Source organism: Eleutherodactylus coqui, chromosome 4, assembly GCF_035609145.1.
Source record: "Eleutherodactylus coqui strain aEleCoq1 chromosome 4, aEleCoq1.hap1, whole genome shotgun sequence".
Taxonomy (NCBI): Eukaryota; Metazoa; Chordata; class Amphibia; order Anura; family Eleutherodactylidae; genus Eleutherodactylus; species Eleutherodactylus coqui.
This window is the reverse complement of record NC_089840.1, coordinates 236,175,615-236,186,511: the sequence shown is the minus strand read 5'-3', so window position 1 is coordinate 236,186,511 and position 10,897 is coordinate 236,175,615. Positions and strand designations below refer to the sequence as shown.

Genomic DNA, 10,897 nt, shown 5'->3' with positions numbered 1-10,897 from the left:
AGTGCTTCAATATGCAAATTTTGGTGAAGATATCTACATGTTTGTAAATCAGAACTGATTAATGTGTCATTTTGTTTTATTCTAAGTCATGTGACATCTGTCCAAGAGGCCATTTAGTGCTGCATAACAGTGAAAAGTCAAACTTTTGTTGGTAAAAAGAAAAGGTACCCCCCCAAAAAACTGACACAAGTACCATGATAAATAACCTCCACATCTCCAGGTTTCGGCACATCCATCTTTTTATACCAGTTTTCCAAATGGATATCCAAATGTCAGAATTTAAAATTTTTGTACAAATTGTGCAATTTCCACACTTGCTATTTACATAGTTGAGAACAGGATTTAAAGGGCCATTTAAAGGGCCAGTCCGGTGTGTTTTTCCCTCATTCATTAATTATGTAGCTATTCCCCTCAGTATATATAAGTTGGTTAGTGTTGTCTTGGTTAGTTATTTCCTTTTGTCTGAAACTTCTGACCTCCTTTTCCCCAGATGGTCATGTGATCTCCGTTCTGACCAGCTCAGATCTACTTGGAGGTTATGGATTCATTTTCTTGTCAATTTCTCAGTCTGAAGGCTCTTTCACACAGGCGCTGCGATTTTCATCCGGCTGTGTCACGGCTGCATCTTCCATTTTTGTGCCCGTACAGATGGCCCGGTTGAGGGGAGTATACGCCGCTGCCCCGGAATACCGTCAGGCACGGAGAGAGAGTTTAGCTCTGCTAAACCCCCTCTCCACCCCCTGCTGCTGTTGGCAAAGGGAGGGGGCAGGAGCTAGTGTGCTAAACTCCAGCCCCCTCTCTGACCCTTGCCGCTACCTGCAATGGGAGGGGATGGGATGGGGCAGAGCTAGTGTGTTAATCTCCTGCCCTGCCCCCTCCTTTTGCCACCAGACGGCGAGGGGTGGAGAGGGGGAGGGATTTTAGCAGACATGCTGCTAAACTCCCTCCCACCTCCGTTCTCCAGCAGCTCTCATAGGCACTCTTAGGAGTCTATGGGAGCCACTGCCATATTCCGATCAGAAGATAGGTCTGGCCGGAGTATGGCATAAAATCGCCCGGCCAGAAGGTGTACCGTATTATAGTTACTGGTGATGATTTGAAACTACTGTCACACAGTTATAATAGAGGAGATCACTGCTCATCCCCCTGACTGTATACTCATGGTTTGCAGCTTATTTAGATGAATAAAGAATATTGATAATAATGATAATTAAACTCTCTCCGCCTACAGGCGAAAATAGTATAGCCTTTACTATTGCTGGACTAATGCATCACGGGATTGATTGAAAGCAATAATAAAAAATCTCACCACCAAGATGGTATCTGCTAATGGGGCTGCAAGGCAGGGAAGTGACTGGAATACACAGAGTAGACTTCCAGATTCTGACAGGTAATCAGGCGAAGAGGGGCAGAGAAGGAAAAATGTGTTTTTGCCGGAGTGGCCCTTTAAAGAAAAAAAAATGTAGGTCCATGTCAATTATCTGAATATATGAGATTTATCTCCAGCGAGGGATGAAATGATGCTGAAGAACCATATTGGAATAATCCTTGCAAATTTCAATAACGATATTGGAGCACTGCTTCCTTTTCCCCTTTGTATAGTGTATACATGTGTACGGAGGCTTATATTGGGATCTGTTACCATTGCGTCTATATTCACCTACTACTATGTTTTTCTTTTCTGGCCACCATGCTACTTCAGTGAATGCGCAAATGGTTTTAAAAACAAAATCCAGCCTCCTCCAACTCCTTCAGCCGGTCATTCCAAATTCAGAATTGGTGCATTTTTACATCAATATTTCCTGTTTAGGTCAAAAATAAAGAAGTGCCTGACGGCTGAGAACATCCACCGCTCCGTCATATAAGTGGTGTCAAAAGTGGCCTAAATGTGCCGCGCCACAGTCCCCCAGATGTGTAGTGTCCTACGTTTCTCTTTATCCATTGTGAGGCGCCATCTGCAGGTACATTGTATCGGTACAGCATGGTTGTCCTCCTAAGAACAAACAGCACATTCTTTGCCCGCATTTTGAGCAAAAATTTGGAGCGCAACGCCGATTTGAAGAGGAGGCCATTCACCGTCTCAACACAAGACAAGCCCATAAATATTCTGCACCATCAGGCTGAGCGATAGGAATTTAAAAGAGTTGTCTGTTAGAGTAAGAATAAAATCACGGAATGTTCTATCTTTCTGTGTCTTGGGATTTTTTTTCTAGCACATGTTCCCCTATGGAGCCTCCTTTTCATAGCATCGCAACGCACGAATTTGTGATTTTTGTGCAATGTGATGCGGTTTTAACATTAGCAACTCCTATTGACTTTCATGCGAGAAACTCACGGGCGGCAGCGATGGGATGCACGACTTTTCACAACAAAGAGCATCGCTGAGGCTCAAAAATCACCAGAACAAAATTATGATTTTGCCGTGATTTTCTCGTGTCAGTGCGGAAATTATTTTTAAATGCTTGCTGGTAATCGCAGATGCGATTTTTCTTTTCCACGCAGATGCACTGCGGGTCGTCTGTGCGGGAAAAAAAATCGCAAATTGAATTGCGGATGCATTGCGGATCGCTCGCTTCCATAGAGATCAATGGAGCCCATCCGCGTGGAATCCACAGTGAAATGGAGCATGCTGTGATTTCCTTTCTGCACGTGGCATCGGCGAATCAAATCCACAGGTGTTTAATTGAAGTGCGGACGTCCCATGCTTTCCTATGGGCAGCTTGAACTGCAGATCTCCGCAGATTCCGCAATTCAAATCCGCCCATAGACTTTGGACCTAACTGTGATACAACGCTTACATTGATTTCAATAGGACTTCGCAGTCCAGCACTTGAACGTGGCGTTTCTAATGTCGTGATTTATGTGCGCGGTCTTCTCTATTTTTGTGCTTTTTAGAGCTTATTAACACACCTCATCACCCATCACAATGATGGGGTGCGTTAAAAAACGCTGCCTAACGCTGTAGCATACATTCAAAAATGCTGCCCAAAGTCGCATGAAAGGGAAGGGAATAGAGATGAGCGAGCATACTCGCTAAGGACAATTACTCGAGCGAGCATTGTCCTTAGCGAGTACCTGCCCGCTCGGAAGAAAAGGTTCGGCTGCCGGCGTGGGTGAGTTGTGTCAGTGAGCGGGGAGGGAGAGAGGGAGAGAGAGATCTCCCCTCCGTTCCCCCCTGCTCTCCCCCGCCGCTCCCTGCCCGCCGCCGGCACCGGATCCTTTTCTTCTGAGCGGGCAGGTACTCGCTAAGGACAATGCTCGCTCGAGTAATTGTCCTTAGCGAGTATGCTCGCTCACCTCTAGAAGGGAACTATTCACTGCCTTCACACATGCAAGAAAATCGCAAGTGTCAGCGATGTTTTTGCGAGAAAAAGCAGCGATGGTGCTCAGAAATCGTGGGGGGAAAAAGCTGCGATTTTTGACGCGATTTTCTCGCAGCACAATGGCGATCGCCCGTATGAAACTAGCTTTACTGCATGGGATTTATGTTGGTTCTGGTGCGGTATTTACATCACACACCTCGCATGCATATTTTGGCCAGTCATGTGCGGAACCTGTTGGAAATTTGAACCCCGCCCCTGGGGGCATACATACAATATGGTACCTGCTTTTCATATAAAGTACAGCCCATTGATATAATATATAGTAGTGATGTTGCACGTTATATAATATATGTTACTGATTGTGAGCGGCAGGCTGCAAAGTGGTCCCTGCTACAGTAATTATATGGTGAGGACCAGAGGCGTAACTTGAAGCTCCTGGGGTCCAATGCAAAACCTGTAACAGGGCCCCCAACTATAATGGTTTATTCATAGTACTGGGCTCCCTATATGGAGAAGAGAGACCTTATGGGCCCCCTAAGGCTTCTGGGCCCGGGTGCAACCGCATCCCCTATAGTTACACCCCTATAGTGACTTTTTATTAATTAAACTTTGGTTAGAAGCAACATGACTAGCATCTAGAAAATCCAGAAGATTTAGGATCTATTTAAAAGAAAAACGGTCAATTGCCCATTGCAACCAATCACATGTGGTGTTTTATTTCTTGTTCCGCTCTTGATAAATGAAAGCTGCACTGTGATTGGTTGCTATGGGCAATCAAGATGACTTCTTTTAGGCAGCTGCCTAAATCTGCCCCATAGGAAATACAATCATGTCATCCGCTCCTTCAGACATAACATTGCTCCATATCTGGAGTTGGAAAGCTGTCATTCCTCACATCAGCCACTAGATGGAGCCATTGTCTACATTTACAATCTCTCTACCTGGATAGCAGCTTTTCATTCTGGCTCTAGTAGCTCATAATACTATACTGTCACCCTATAATAATATATAGGCATTGTCTAGCACTATGTGGCTATTTTATAACATTATACAGGCAGAGTATAACACCATGTGGGCACTGTATGACCTTCTTCTATGGTTATCACATGGATTATATATATGCACTTTTTGAAGAGGTTGTCTGGTTAATGGACAACATCCCTTCCATAGGGCTGACTGTAGTAAAATAACAAACTGAAGAGTACTTATCTTTTTGCCGTGAGCATTTGAGCTGCTGACATCCACAGAAGATCTGTGCTTAGTTCTGCAAGATGTTGGAGCAAAAACTGTGTGCAAGTCTACCCAAAAGAATTGATGCTGTTTTGAAGGTAAAGGCCGGTCACACCAATCGTGCAAGATTTGTGAGTTGCTAGACGCACAAATATAAACCCCATTCATTTGATTGGGGTCATACACATGAGTGATGTTTTCCTGCGTGAGTGATGACACATGAGTGATGACACGTAGAAGGGGCGGAGCCAGAATGCCGCTGCTGCCGGACAGACCCGAAAGCAGAAGACCCTTCTGCGCAAGCGCGTCTAATCGGGAGATTAGACGCTAAAATTAGACGGAGCCATGGAGACGGGGACGCTAGCAACGGAGCAGGTAAGTGAATAACTTCTGTATGGCTCATAATTAATGCACGATGTATATTACAAAGTGCATTCATATGGCCATACAGAAGTACTTAACCCCACTTGCTGCTGCGAGACAACCCCTTTAAACTGGTCCCACCAGCGGCTTGCCTCAGACACACACTGGGAGAGTATAGGGAAAGTGGTAGTGTAGGATCCTGTCTTCAAGAGCCCCAACGGTCCTTCTTAGGGCCACATCTGACCGTGTGCAGTACTGTTGTGGCTGGCTGGGAGCAGTAGTGCACCAATTTTTTTTAAAGCATCTGATTCACTATTAAAAGTATTGAAGCAATAGATTGTAAGTGCAGCGCCCCATAATCCACATTTATGTTCAATAATACAAGGGAATATATAGATTAAATCAATCAAAAATGAGGGATAATAGAACAATATAACAATAAACTTTATTAATAAAAAAACAGAAAAGAATATTTAATGGGGGAGAGGACGACACGGCAAAGGAAGGGCTGTATCATCAAGGAAAATCTGAAAAAAATACAAAAACCAACATTAATATTTAAAAAACATCACAAAGACTATTAAATCATAAAGTAGAAGAATCTGCCCCCAGAAATGGTAGACTAGATGAAGGGCATAAAATGGTACTCAGTATTGAGGCCTCCTTGGGACAATCTATTCAGGTTATGAATCCACATTAGTTCTCTTTTTATCAATAGCTATTCTCTGTCCCCACCTCTTGGTGTGACAGGAACATGATCAATCACTTGAAATCTAAACTGACTAATATTATAGTTTTTTTTCAAGAAAATGGTTTGATATTGGGAGTTCCTTATTGCCCGTTCTTTTGGTACTTTTATGGTTTGTCATTCTGGTCCAGACCTCCATCGTGGTCTCCCCAACATACGCCAACCCGCAGAGGCATGTGATGAGGTAGACCACGAAGGAGGACCGGCAAGTGTATCTATCCTTAACCTTATAACGTTTACCCCAATGCGGATGACAAAAGGAATCCCCCCTGACCAAGTTGCTGCAACAGGCGCAACTATAGCAAGGGAAATTTTCATTATTAAGGGCAGCCAAAACTCTCTGAGTGTCAGTCTGAGAAAAACTTAAAGACACAAGTGGGGTCACTAACCTGTCCCTCAGGTTGTATCTCCTATACGACATAAGGGGCCTGTTTTGAAATTCCAAGATCTGGCTGCAAACAGTAGAGAGTATGGACCAATGCTTGTTGAGGATATTGGAAATATGTCCTCTCAAGGGGCCATATGTGCTGGTAAATGGAATTCTGGATGGAAAATGGTCTTTCTTTCTCTTGGGGACCATGAGTTCACTCCTTTCCTTCCTTCTCACCTCCTCAATAGTATTCTTGATTAAATTAGGGGGATATCCCCTACCAATAAATCTATTCCCCATTTCAACTAATCTTTAACCCACAAGAGAGTCATCAGCAACCCTATGAACCCGTAGGAGCTGGCTCCAAGGGAGCGAATTGACCATGCTCCTTGGGTGATTGCTGTCATAATGTAATGTACTATTACGATCTGTGGGTTTAGTGAAGAGGTCTGTTACCAGTTTTTTTTTACTTGTCTCATATAGAGAACCCATTCTTGAATATCCTATTAGGACGCCCCAACATTAATAGTGTGTGGGGAGTATGCCTCATTTATGGGGTGGAGCAGAAGCAGCTTGTGCTGAAGGATGTAGCAGCGCATGTACAGCATTAGATAGGATATTCATTGCTGTCAATCAGGACTGTGTAATACTTATTTTTGCCTGTGGCAGCGCTGCAGAGACATTGACCACTTGTTGCTGTGATCCCTCAATGTTGACCATCTAGTGTGGAGCAAATACAAGTCCTGGATGGTATGATGTCCCAGTCTGGGGAGTCTCATACTCACTTGTTATTCCAGGGTCTTGGTGGTGCAGCAGCACAAGATGGATCTAAATAGCCTAAATTTAGAGAAAAAGAAGTGTGAGACCAACAAGAACAGACAAATGTTGTGGCGACAGTAGAGATTAGTGAATAGGGTTTATACTGAAGAAAAGAGCAATAGTGGGGAGCCTCATCAGAGATGACAGTGGAGGCTGGTGACATAAAGGAGCTCAATGGGGCCTATTCATAAAGCCTTGGATGACAAGATTTTGTTATCCAAAAGTGGCAATTTTGGTACATGTGCCAAAACTGAAACTTTTGTGGCATTTAAATTGTGCCTTGGCACTTTTTCATAATTGGGCAAGGTTTGGCTTTAAGGGGTTGGCTGTGTCCACCTTGTCACATTTGCTATAATCTTTGGCAAAAACTGGCATAGATTAGAGCCAAAACCTACTCAAGCTCATAGCTGGCATATGTTTGCATCTGGAAGCTCGCAAATCTTAACATATTTGTCGCTCATAGATGAGCACAGTGTTTGCTTAGACCGGAGTGTGAAGCATCAATCTAAGTAAATAGACCCCGATGGTTGTGATGCATGTAGGAGGGATAGGAGAGACACAACCTCTGTCTTCCTTGCATTGCTCCATGTACAGTTCTATGGTAGTATTAATCTAATACCTAGTAATCATGTGAAGGTTATAACATGCGCTTTGTACATAGGGAAATGCAGCAGAGAAACTAAATCTGTCCTCCCTGCTTCAAGGAATCTCAATGAAAGAAATGCAAACTAAGCATTATTGAAATTAGAATTTACCGAGATGGAAGACGGCTGCTGGTACGGCGGCTCTCGCTGCTCCTGCTGTGGAGAGGAATATCAATGGAACACAAATACTGTAAATATCCAGTTATATAATAGTTCGAGGCAGTGGTGTAAATTGTGCTGTATAATATCTGTAAGTTAAAGGGGTTGTTTGGTTATCGGATAATATGTCCTCTTTAGCACCCACTTTACTATTACTAATACTTCTTTTATTCATGTTGTCCTGTAACCAAAAGCCTCTTTAACCGCTTGCCAACCTGATTGGCCAACTGGAATCACTTAGCTATGGCCGATTCAGGATGCCGTTAGCAGACATATTTCCTGTAGAGCATCTACAGTATTAGATACAGTGATTTACAAGGTCTGTTCTGGGGGCAAAGTCTACATCAAAAAGATACAGGAGCTACCGAGATAATGCCACTAAATGACTTACATGTTTCTCCGTAGGCATTTCGGAATCCACCATTTTCGGGTTCTGAAAACAAGACATAATCAGATATAATGGATGAGAGGAGAACAGATGATATGATCAGTCCATAAGATTCTACATATGGATATTGTTCTGTGTAATGTTCTTTAGCTACTACCATGAATGATACAACACTACCAGTGTGGAGTAGAACTGTTTCGTGTAGAACTTTGCAAAAAAAAGTCAGTTTGGGTTTGTTGCAGACCAAACTTTTTGTAAAGTTTGACTCGAAAAAAGGTTTCACTGATTCGGTTTGCTCAACAATATCCTGCAGTAGAAATCCAGCTCTGTACCTTCTAGAATCTTCCTGGAGGGATTCATTGCTTGCCCAAGCCTCCTTTACATCATGTTGTATAGGTCTATAATGGAGAACGCAGGTCCAGTTATAATCATTGATAATTGCTCAATTGGAAACTTACAAAAAAGAATCTCATCTATAGAATCTGTTCCTACCAAACTGAAGGACCATAAAATGCAGATCCAATAGTGAAACCGTCTGGACAACCCTAATCTACAATGTTATAAAACGCATATAGTCACCATATAATAGGCAATAATAAGCTTTCTACCAACCTGCAGATGGTCTCTTCTACGAGATCTAATGTCTCTATCTCTTCTTCATCCTCCACATCTTCCTCCCTTTAGAATAAACAAGGTAAAACATAGGTACAGAATTCTGAAAGCCAACAAGAAAACAAGAACTAAAACCTAAACTACAACTATATAGTGATTCCACACTTGGCCAGGCCTCCTTCACATGATGTTTCATAGGCCTATAATGGAGAACGCGGGTCCAGTTATCATCATTAATAATTGGTCAAGTGTGAACATACAGAAAAAAAATCTCATCTGTACAATCTGTTCCTACCAAAGTCAAGCATCATAAAATGTAAATCCAATAATGAAACAGTCTTGTCACCTCAAATCTACAATGTTCTAAAATGTATATACAATAGTCATCATATAATAGGAAACAATAAGCCTTCCACAAACCTGCTGATGGTCTGTTTGACAAGATCTAAGGTCTCTACTTCGTCCTCCACATCTTCCAACCTTTAGAATAAATAAGGTAAAACATAGGTACAGAATTCTGAAAGCCAATAAGAAAACAAGAACAAAAACCTAAACTACAACTATATAGTGATTCCATGCTTGGCCAGGCCTCCTTTACATGATGTTTCATAGGCCTATAATGGAGAACGCGGGTCCAGTTATCATCATTGATAATTGGTCAAGTGTGAACATACAGAAAAAAATCTCATCTGTACAATCTGTTCCTACCAAAGTCAAGCATCATAAAATGTAGATCCAGTAAATCGCTCTTGTCACCTCAAATCTACAATGTTCTAAAATGTATATAATCATCATATAATAGGAAACAATAAGCCTTCCACAAACCTGTTGATGGTCCCTCCTTCCTCCTCCTTCTCCTCCTCCACCTCCTCCACCTCCTCCTCCTCCTCCTCCTCTTCCTCCTCCTCTTCCTCTTCCTCATCTTCCTCCCTTTTGAATAAATAAGATAAAATATAGGCACATTATCTGGAAAGCCAATAAATAACCAAGAGCAAAAAGCCAAAACTACAACTATATAGTAGGCAATAACTTATATAACAATTTCCTCATACACTGCTGGAACTGATCTCCCTCTCTTTATGAGCGGGGGGTCCTGATCCATGACCATGGCAGTGGTAGAGAAGTCACATTCACCAGCTGTGCCCAACCTTCTTATAAATATAACCCTGCTTCTCCTATAGACTTACGGAATTGTCTCCAGACTCGGTGGCATAGACACTTCATTGTATTTAAATCGCCTACAATAGAAAGCAGAACTGTGGTTAGAATAATCAATAATTATGTGACGCTACACAGGATCCATCTATATATAACTCATCTCTCTTAGGGAAACACATAGGAATACATTGTAGCATCTCCTCCTCTATATATCATGATAGGTAACACAAGAAGATTGTATTTTATCTAAACATTGTATCCACAACAGCCTCCTCCTATATGACTCTGTAGGGTAACACTAGAGAAATACAAGCATTATTCTATATGGTAAGTACCGGAATAATGGCCTCGCCTCCTTCACCTTCTGCATCCAACTGTTATAAGAAGAAACATGACAAATATTATATATACAAGTTATAGAAAGTACCAGGAATATACATTATACTACTGGCATCAGATATAACATCCAGTACAGTCAAACACTGGAGCTCCGGCCCATAGAGGATAGTGTTATATCTATTGGGTGATGTAAACTAGATGTTGGGGGTAAAAGGCCCAGTAACAGGGGCCACACAAATTCTATAGGACTCATTACAATGATTACTTTGGAGAGAATCAAACCAGTAGAACCCTGTTTCGGGTAGCACTTTGCTAAAAGTTTTGTTTGGCATGAACGTGAACTGAGCTTTTAGCAAAGTTCTCCAAAAAACAGGGTTCACTGGTTCAGTCCGTTCAAAATTAGTCCTGAACACCGGTGTATAACACTGTCTAAGGGCCATAAATCCCCTGTATATCACTCTGAGTGTTTTACAGGGCTTTTATAGCTCCTAGACAATGTTGTACATTATTTTAGGGCTTTTGCTGAACCTCTAGTTTGGTTCAAACTAAGAGTGAACACCCACTTGTGTTTTTATAACACTGCGACATCGCTGCGTTTTTTTTAAACGTGATTGTCAATGGGACTTTCTAAGGTTAAAAATGCATTGCAAGTTTGTGCTTTGTGATTTTTGAGCGATGCGGTTTTAAATCTTAGAAAGTCCCATTGACAACCGCGTTAAAAAAAGCAGCGATATCGCAGCGTTA

At 42.2% G+C, this 10,897-nt stretch overlaps 1 long non-coding RNA gene across 1 annotated transcript; it reads right to left on the bottom strand.

Annotated features, from left to right (window-relative positions):
- Nucleotides 1-6,826: 6,826 nt before the first annotated feature.
- On the bottom strand, nucleotides 6,827-8,091 carry LOC136624905 (uncharacterized). Its single transcript, XR_010792487.1, has 3 exons — nucleotides 8,048-8,091; nucleotides 7,609-7,653; nucleotides 6,827-6,871 (listed from the first exon to the last, which is right to left on the bottom strand). It is a non-coding gene; the product is annotated as an uncharacterized lncRNA (long non-coding RNA).
- Nucleotides 8,092-10,897: the final 2,806 nt, after the last annotated feature.